Raw genomic sequence first — 8,657 nt, 5'->3', positions numbered from 1 at the left:
GCGCTTACCTTCTCACACAACCACATCAAAATTACAACTAACCTACAAAACAACCACCACTGAGAATCGCCTGAAGTCTAGCTGAACAAAAGCCCTACAACTATGGACATGCAGAAGAAGCCACCTCGAGATTGGTAGGAAGAGAGGAGGGGCAGAGACGCAGAACAGGCTGGTCTCACAACCGCATGTGACCATTAAAAATTGGGAGGGATATCTTGGCTGCCCTCGTTCCCCCCCCCCACCCCATGGAGGAGTGAGGGGTCCCAGCACCACACCAAACTCCCCAGCCCAGGGTTCCAGAGCCAGGGAGAGAAGTCCCCAAAACTTCTGGCTGTGAAAACCAGCAGAGATTGTGGTTGAGTGAGACGGAGGGCGGCTGCAGTCCCAGGTATCCTCTTAAAGAGCCTGTGCATGAACTTACCTGCTGTCAGACTCACTGGCTCTGAACTCCAGCGCTGGGACAGCAGCTCGAAGGTGAAAGGCAGGAACTGAGTTATCTGGCTGCAGGGCAAGAGCTGGAGGGGCAGCTTTCTCTCAGATGGAGGAGCGGGCGGAAGACAGTATTTCTTTGTTAAGTCTTCCCCCTTCCCAGCATGCACAGGCAGGCAGCCACCCAATCTCAGTCTCCATCAACCTGGCTAACACTGCTCATTGGCCCTGTTTTCCTAAGAGCCCGCCCTACCCAACATCCGGGCCCACCCAAGCTGTTTTCAGTGACTTTTCCGCATAAATGGCTTGTCTTGGCTCATGCTGCAGACTAACCTAAAATTTCTCAAAGATTCACAAAACCCAAACAAGCAGCATGTCCCATACCTCTGGCTGAGCAGCCCTAAGCCCAGCAGTAGCGGCAGCGAGCCTCGGTTCACAGTTTGGCCTCTCAAGCACCTGCAAGCACAACACAGGTGGTGGCCATCTGTGGAGTGCTTTGTGGCTCGTACCAGGTGGTCCCTAGCAGGGCCCAGGCTGTGCCTGAAATTGGCCTGCAGCGGGCCCCCTCCCAGGTGGCCAGGTCAGCTTCAAAATGAGCTGGAGCATCACCCAGCTGCCTCCAAAGATGACACTCCCAAAGAGCAGACTGGGCAGGCACGAGAACCCTGCTACTCCATAGGGTCAGCCCCTCCATAACAGCTCCTTCACTATATTAATGGCCAGTCCTCACAACCTCACAATGAGCCTGAGGGTCAATACTTCTCATTGATGTGCAAACAGCAACTAAAGTTCAACTATAACAGGAGGACACACCCACACAAGGGACACACCTGGAACACTGAGCTCTGGTGAAAAGGGAGACTGCACCACTGAACCGCACAGCACATCTACTACATAAGGTCATTCTACCAAGACCAGGGGACATAGCAGCCCTACCTACTACAGGGAAACAAACACTGGGAGGCATCCAAAATTGGGAGACAAAGAAACATGTCCCAAATAAAAGAATAAAACAAAGCTCCAGAAAAAGAACTATTTATCTAAAAAGAAAAACCCCAAAACGCTACTTCAAGGGGACGTGTTCATCCATATGTTCATTGCAGCATTATTTATAATAGCGAAGACGTGAAGTCAACCTGGGTGTCCCAGGATGGATAAACGGATAAAGAAGAGGTAGTGCATATATACAATGGAATATTACTCAGCCGTTAAAAACAATGAACTCTTGCCATCTGTGACAATGTGGATGGAGGGTATTGTGCCGAGTGTAGTGAGACAGCAAAAGACTAATGTCACATAATTTCACTTGCAAGTGAATCTAAAAAACAAAATAAACAAATGAAACAAAAACAAATTCATACATACAGAGAACATTTTAATGGTTGTGAGATGGGAGGGGGGTTGTGGGTGGGTGAAAAAGGGGAAGAGATTAAGAAGTACACATTGGTTGTTACACAGTGGTCATGGGGATGTAGGGTAGAGCATAAGCAATATAGTTGTAATAACTGTGTTTGGTGTCAAATGGGTACTAGATTTATCAGGGTGATAGATGGGAGGGGGGTTGGGAGCAGGGTGGAAAAGGTGAAGGGATTAAGAAATACAAACTGGAAGTTACAAAGTAGTCAATGGGATGTAAAGTGTAGGAAATATAATTAATAATAAGGCAATAATTATGTACAGTGCCAGGTGGGTACTAGACTAGTCAGGGGTATCACTTCTTAAATTATATAAATGTCTAACCACGATGCTGTACACCTGGAATTAACATAAAATAATACTGAATGTCAAGTGTAGTTGAAAAATTTTAAAAGGGGAGGAAGATAAAGGGGAAATAAAGGTTCAAAGGTTCAAAGGTTCCAGGTATAAAACAAATAATGGGGATGTAATGTACAGCACAGAGAATATAGTCAATAATACTGTGATAGCACAGTACCGTGTCAGATGGTTGCTGGACTTATCATGGTGATCACTTCTTTAGGTATATAAATGTTGACTAACTATGGTGTACACTTGAAACTAATATATTGTACGTTAGCTATCTTTTAATAAAGATCTTAAAAATAAATAAAATAAAACAAAAAAGAAATAGGGTTATATACGGGCCAATTTTACTATCATTATTTCTTTTATGTTGTTACTAAGAATAGTGGTAAAAATTTCCAGCTTAAAAACACTGCTATGAATCTATAGGTTAGGCCCACACGTACATGAGAGAATGGAAGGCTGCAGACCACTTGCATTTGCTATGACCATTTCTGAGACTCCAAGAAATTTCCAGGAAACTCAAAGCTTTGACAGTAATTCATTCAGCAGGGACTCAAGAAACTTTTATGGTGGATTGTTCAAACTTTAAGGGAAATTGGTGACACAGCTAAGAGTGATTTTTCAAACTGAATTTAGATTCAATCATGGATTACAGAGGAAAATCAGGAGTGGACTGGAAGAAATGATCAACCCAGTCCACTGAAACTGTTAATCCCTCTTCTGTATAGAGAGACATGAAATGCTCCCTCTCATTGCATGGGAAACTCCTTCATGATCTTGCATCTTTTCACTTATTTTTGAAAAACACATAAAAGGAGTACATCATTATACAATGAAACACTTTATGTATCAGAAAAACTACTGTAAGGTCTTATTCTAGGCATAACTTCCTGTTTGACTTTAAGAAATTATTTTATTTTGTTGGTCTATCCAATAACTTCCTGTTTGACTTTAAGAAATTATTTTGTTGGTCTATCCATATATTTTAAAAATAGGATAAAAATCAGGATAAACATAATCACCTTACATATCTCTGTAAGGATTAATACCCTTTTTAAAACAAGGACACTTTACTCATTCAGGAAAATTGCTGTCATTATTCTTTATGAATTTAAATGTGTATAAATCCATTTTTCCAATCCTGTCTCTTTTCATTTTAATGTTCACTTTCTAACACTTATGTTTTTCTTCCAATTTCCTAAATGACACCATGCCTTAAGTTCCACCCTTCTTGGATCATATATTTTATACACAGCATGTCTACCTAATAACTAACATTACCATTTGCTCACAGGACCACAAGCTTAGACCTGTCATACTGCTGGCATTTTGCATTTCTCCTGTCATTCTCAGTTTTCAACTTGGCCATGCCACAATTAAAGTGGATGGAAATATTAAAAGAAGTTGAGTATGCCCAAAAAGCCGTTCTTGGTTTTATTTTGTTTGTTTGTTTGAATTTGGGAAGGAGTGAGGTAGTAGAAGTAAGGATACTTCAGAAAAAAATATAATCTGCAACTGAGGAAAGAAAAAAACAGCTCCTCAGTTGTTTCCGGGCAAGTGAGGATTCTACCAGGCACTCCAGAAAAAAAAAAAACAAAAAAAAAAAACAACTCCCTCCCTACAGCGCCTTCTTCCCTCCCTTCCCTACGCCTCCTCGACTTACTCCCTTCCCCCAAGAAATCTCCAGAGTGTAAAAGCTGACACTGCATGGGGGTCTGCAGTGTTGGGGACCTGGCCTTAAGTGACGGGACAACGGTTATGGCTGGTGGCAGTCTTCTCTCAACACGGTGCAGCCTTCTAGTCCCTCTACCGCAGGGCGCGTAGGAGCGCAGGGCAGCGCACCTCTGGTCTTTTGGGATCACCCGTGACAGATGCAAATACCTGACTAAAGAAAGAAACACAGAGCTCCCCTGTTTTTCAGTGTCCCTACCACATTCCTCTCTTCAAATTCATTCTACCCTCCTAAAGACGGGAATTACTTTATGTAGTCTGAAAGACAACATTCCTTTGGTATGTTATCTATGACATTCCTGTGACTTCCGCGGCACATAAAACTCGAGCGAAGGACATATCAAAAAAAATTTTTTAACAAAATAGTGGTGCCTAAAAAGATAAATCTACATAATAGCTGAAGATTAAGAGTTAAGATTAAGATAGCACATTAAAGACGTCAAACAACTCTTCAGTGCAAATAACTAAAAACAAAAAAACCTGCGTGCCCAGTTAGCCAAAGCTGCTTTACCAAAAAGCACATCCATCTAAATCAAATCTCCCTTACAACAGATCATGGTTTAAAAGTATGTGTCCATTTTTTCCTAAACACGAGTTCAAAGTAAGTTATCTAAAACCGAACATTGCCGCGAAAGAAGCCTTCAGGGCGCGATGAATAGATAACAGCTCTCCAAGCAGAGAAATGGCATCATGAGCCCTTCGGGTGATGCCGATTGCCGCGCGAAGACTGCTAGCGAGCGAGAAACCGGAGAGCCCACCGTAAAATACTTTAATAGAGCAAATCGACAAAAGACGGGAAATTACTTTTAAAGCTTTGGAGGGTGTCTCCGTGGCCAACCAAAGCGACTTAAATCAGAACTGACTTTTGCCCCGACCCCATGCCGAGAAAGAGAAAGAATTGGCGGGGCGAGCCCCGCTGCGCACTGCGCACTGCGGCCGGAAAGCGCAGGGCTGGCGTCCTGCACGCTCCAAACAGGCTTGGCTGCGGCAGCGCGCCGGGGCCGCGCGCCCTGCCTGCTCCGCGCGGCTCCGCGCTCCGGGTTTCCGCGGCCACCAGCTCGCGACGGGAGAGCCCGGCCCGGAGGGGAACCTCCGCGAGCTGTGTCCCGGGAGTCCCGAGAGCGCTCTCCCCCTCTGCGCCACCTTCCCGGGGCTTCTGGCCCCAGGAAACGCGTTCCTGGGCCGGCCAGGTTGGCTTTGAGCGCGAAGCTGCGGATTAGGCGTCACCGCCCAAGGCCTTCACCTAGCTCGAGCTTTTGATGGCCACAGATTCATGCAGCCGAGTTTCCCCTGGTCTTTGCCTCAAGTTCTGGGAAGCTGGACACCCCTGCTTGCAAGTAAGAGCAGCTCTCCCCTGGCAGCGGAGATTTGTCATTGTAGAGCCCTTTTGTCATGGGAGATGCTCTAGTCTTGATGTGCTCAGAACCAAAAGGTTAATCTGCAGTTTTCCCGGTGATGAGGGGTGTGAAGGCTCTTGGCAAATTGTAAAGCTCTCTTAAGGAGAACACTGATCTTCACCGCCCTCCCAGAACTTCCCTTTCTTGGAAATAAAATTCCCCCGTGAAAATACACCTCATTGGGGCGTTATGTTCACGGCGGGACCTCCAAAGCGTAGAACAGTGCCCGACAGTCAGTAGGTAGGTGCTCAATGAGTAATTGTTGAATGAATGAGAGTACAAACATGCACACTTGAATAAACTGATCTGGTTGGGGACATATGTGGATTCCCCTTGCTTTCTTGGTAGGGAAGAGACCAAACATTTACTGGGCGCTACTCTTTGCCAAGTCTTCTAGGCTTTGGCAGGCCAGTGGGGAGCCTGGGAGGACTGACAAATGTATGCCTCCTTCAAGGACACAAAAGGGGGTTTTATACAATCTCTTAGTTCAAGCCCTCGACCCCAGATTCCAAGGATGGTTCATTCCCTCGCCCTCCACTGTCCCCTCCTCCATATCCCACCCAAAGCTTATTCAATCAGCATTTAAGTGCATACAGAAGGCACTTATTAACGTGTGTTGACGGTTGGCATGATCTGCCTAAGGTCACACAGGGCAAGAATCCTAGGGTCCAGCTCCTTTAAACACACAGTTCAATGCTTTTCTGGGCCAGGACCATCCTGGGCACTGAGGTACTACAGGCCGGCCCTCAGTCCTCCCAACATAGACCCCCGGATGAAATGGCCCAAGCAAAGTGCCCCTCATCAGGGTTCCTTCACAGGGCTTCCGTAGACAGGCTCATAGCTTGCCAGGAATGCTTCCTTCTGAAAAAGGGGTTTCTGCAGTTTTCTCCTTCACCTTACGGCCTGACAAAAGGTGGGCCAGGGACCCATTGGGCTGATTGAGGCGGGAAACGCAGGCTCCACGTGTCCCTGGCCTCAGGCTTCACCACCAGACTCATTAACTGTAGGGCCTGGTGGGCCCAAGTCGTCCTCCCTCGCGCCTGTCCAGGTGCGGCTGCTCAGGCAGCCAGAGTCCCTTTTTCTACTTGCCTTTCGAGTTTCAGCTAAAATCTGGAGACATGGAATCCACCCGCGGAAACTACGAGCTCCTTCAACTGAGCATGCGCCAATGCCGGGCTGCTTTTGGTCACCGGCTCCGGAGCTCTCCAAGCTGGGGCTGCGGAGCTGGAAGAGGCGGGGAAGACGAACCGGGAGGGGGTGCCTGGCGAGCAGCGGCTCGCGCGCCTGCGCATCCAGCTCCAGCGACCCCAGGTTTTCTATGGGATTCCCAATCTGCAGCAGAGACTTACCCAAGCGTGTTGCCGCCGCGGCTGGGCTTGGAAGGCGCAACCCAAGAGGAATTCAAGCAGCCTAGAGCTCCAGAGGGGGAAAAAAAAAAGAAAAAAAAAGCGCGAGAGGACCACGCACAGAGACGGCTTAACCGTTTGTCCGAATTTTTATATATATATATATAAAGAACTGTTGAGTTTTATCATTTTCGTTAAGTGACCGTGCGCAGCGCTATAACTGTAAGTGGAAAATACAATCTTCGTTGCATTTCTGCATGTGTAGTGCAGCCAATTGTCTGGGAGATGCTTTAGCTATTGTCACATACTTTGCATAGATGCGTCTACACGCATGGTGACAATTGCTTTGGTTAATGCTGGGGATCCGAATGCGCGATTCATGAGGGGCCTTTTGGAATAATGGGGGAGGGGGAAGAAGGAGTGTTTATATGCGTGTAGGGGGGTTGTCAGGCTAGATTTAAGAAAGGTGAAACAGAGGTGCTTTTTTAGTTTAAGTCTAGAAATGGGAGGATTTCCTTATAGAGATTTAAATACTAATTGACCGATTGTGAAGTTTTCCGGTTGCTGATAAAACTATTGAGCGGTTGCAGTCAAGTACCAACCTGTCATTCGTGGGGTCGGTGCACCATTTTTCTCACCGTGGAAGAGCAGTGAAGGTGTTTGCTAAGTAAAACTGAGTGGACGAGGTAATATGGAAATCAGGTTGGTTTCCAAGCGGGATGTTAGTGTTTAGAACCGCCGAGCTTAGGCGCAAAAAAGGGCACATTTCTCTCAGTATTGAGAAATGAGTAGATAATTTTTCGTTTTTGATTTCTCGTCATGATGGTGAATGGGCAGAAAAAAATAAAGATATTCAACCGCACAGTCAGCCGTGTATATTGAAGAGTCTTGAGACCCAGAGCGGCTGAATAGGGCGTCAGACCCGAACTAGTTGCCTACCTTTGCCTCCGGTATTTGCATTCCGGAGTGCAGGGTTGGGAAATGTGAACCCAGCCGTGTTACACTCGGTAGTGTTTTCTTTAGAGGAGAAAAGGTCGTTTTGTGTTTTGAGTTGAAATGGGTTGTTCCTTGCCCAGAAACAGAGGAAGGGTCTTGGCAAGGTCAACCCCCGTGGAACTCAGGTGCTGGTGAACGGGGGGGGGGGGGGGGGGGGGGGGGGGGTAGGAGGCGACGGGAGGAAATGGTGATGCCCCTTGCCAGTGCTCAGCACTGCACTGCACGGATCAGTGCCCTGTGAGATGCGAGAGTCGGAATCCATTTTTCTAGAGTTGCCCTCCTGTCCATATTTTGGGGACTAAAATGCAATGGAAATGCTGTGGGTGTAGAAAACACAAGTGTATACTATCTGTGTGTCACATCCCACTTTAAGACAAGAGGAACCAGGCAGCTGGATTTCTACATATTAATTTTTTTAAAGAAATTTCAGGTTGAGACCAATACAAAAGGAAACTCTGGTGAAAACCCATTTTATCTCCACTACCATCTAAAGTGCCCACATGTGTGAGTGGTGGGGGATGGGTTCTGCACCGCTGAACACCTCACTCAGGAGTGCACGCACATTAAGCTTGGGTGTTTAATAACCCCAGGAAATGCTGCACTGAAGCAGGTTGGCAGAAAGGCATGAGGCAGGCAGACAAGACAGAAGCATGGCCAGTGTGTGCTGGATTTCCATGGAAAAAGCAGATAAAATGTCTGGGATGAAAGGAAATAAATTTCCCCCAAGTGGGGCAGATCATTGGAGGACTCTTTGGCCTTCTAGTCAGTCCAACTATTTCGAACCCCTTCAAGGAATGTATAGTTTATTTCAATGGGTGAGATTTGAAATAGGAAATTGGAGAATATCCTCTCCTTGGAAACCCAAAGAATAAATCATACTCTGTTCCTCCCTTCCTTACTCCAGGGCAGAAGGACCAGTCATTTGTCACAATTCAGCCACACTCCCAGTCATCACTGAGAGTGGGAATCAGCTCCATGAATGGTGCAGGTGTTA

General features: G+C 46.5%; 1 protein-coding gene across 1 annotated transcript in view; it reads left to right on the top strand.

The window, feature by feature from the left end:
- The first annotated feature begins 6,598 nt into the window (after positions 1 to 6,598).
- Positions 6,599 to 8,657, top strand: part of VSNL1 (visinin like 1) — an 85,543-nt gene continuing 83,484 nt past the window's right edge. The window contains exon 1 of the mRNA XM_033125466.1: positions 6,599 to 6,889. The gene's annotated coding sequence lies outside the window, so the exon portion shown is untranslated. The remainder of the gene's footprint in view (positions 6,890 to 8,657) is intronic.

Source organism: Rhinolophus ferrumequinum, chromosome 13 (assembly GCF_004115265.2).
Source record: "Rhinolophus ferrumequinum isolate MPI-CBG mRhiFer1 chromosome 13, mRhiFer1_v1.p, whole genome shotgun sequence".
NCBI classification, from domain to species: Eukaryota; Metazoa; Chordata; class Mammalia; order Chiroptera; family Rhinolophidae; genus Rhinolophus; species Rhinolophus ferrumequinum.
The sequence above is the reverse complement of the archived record's forward strand: the minus strand, read 5'-3'. Positions and strand labels throughout refer to the sequence as shown.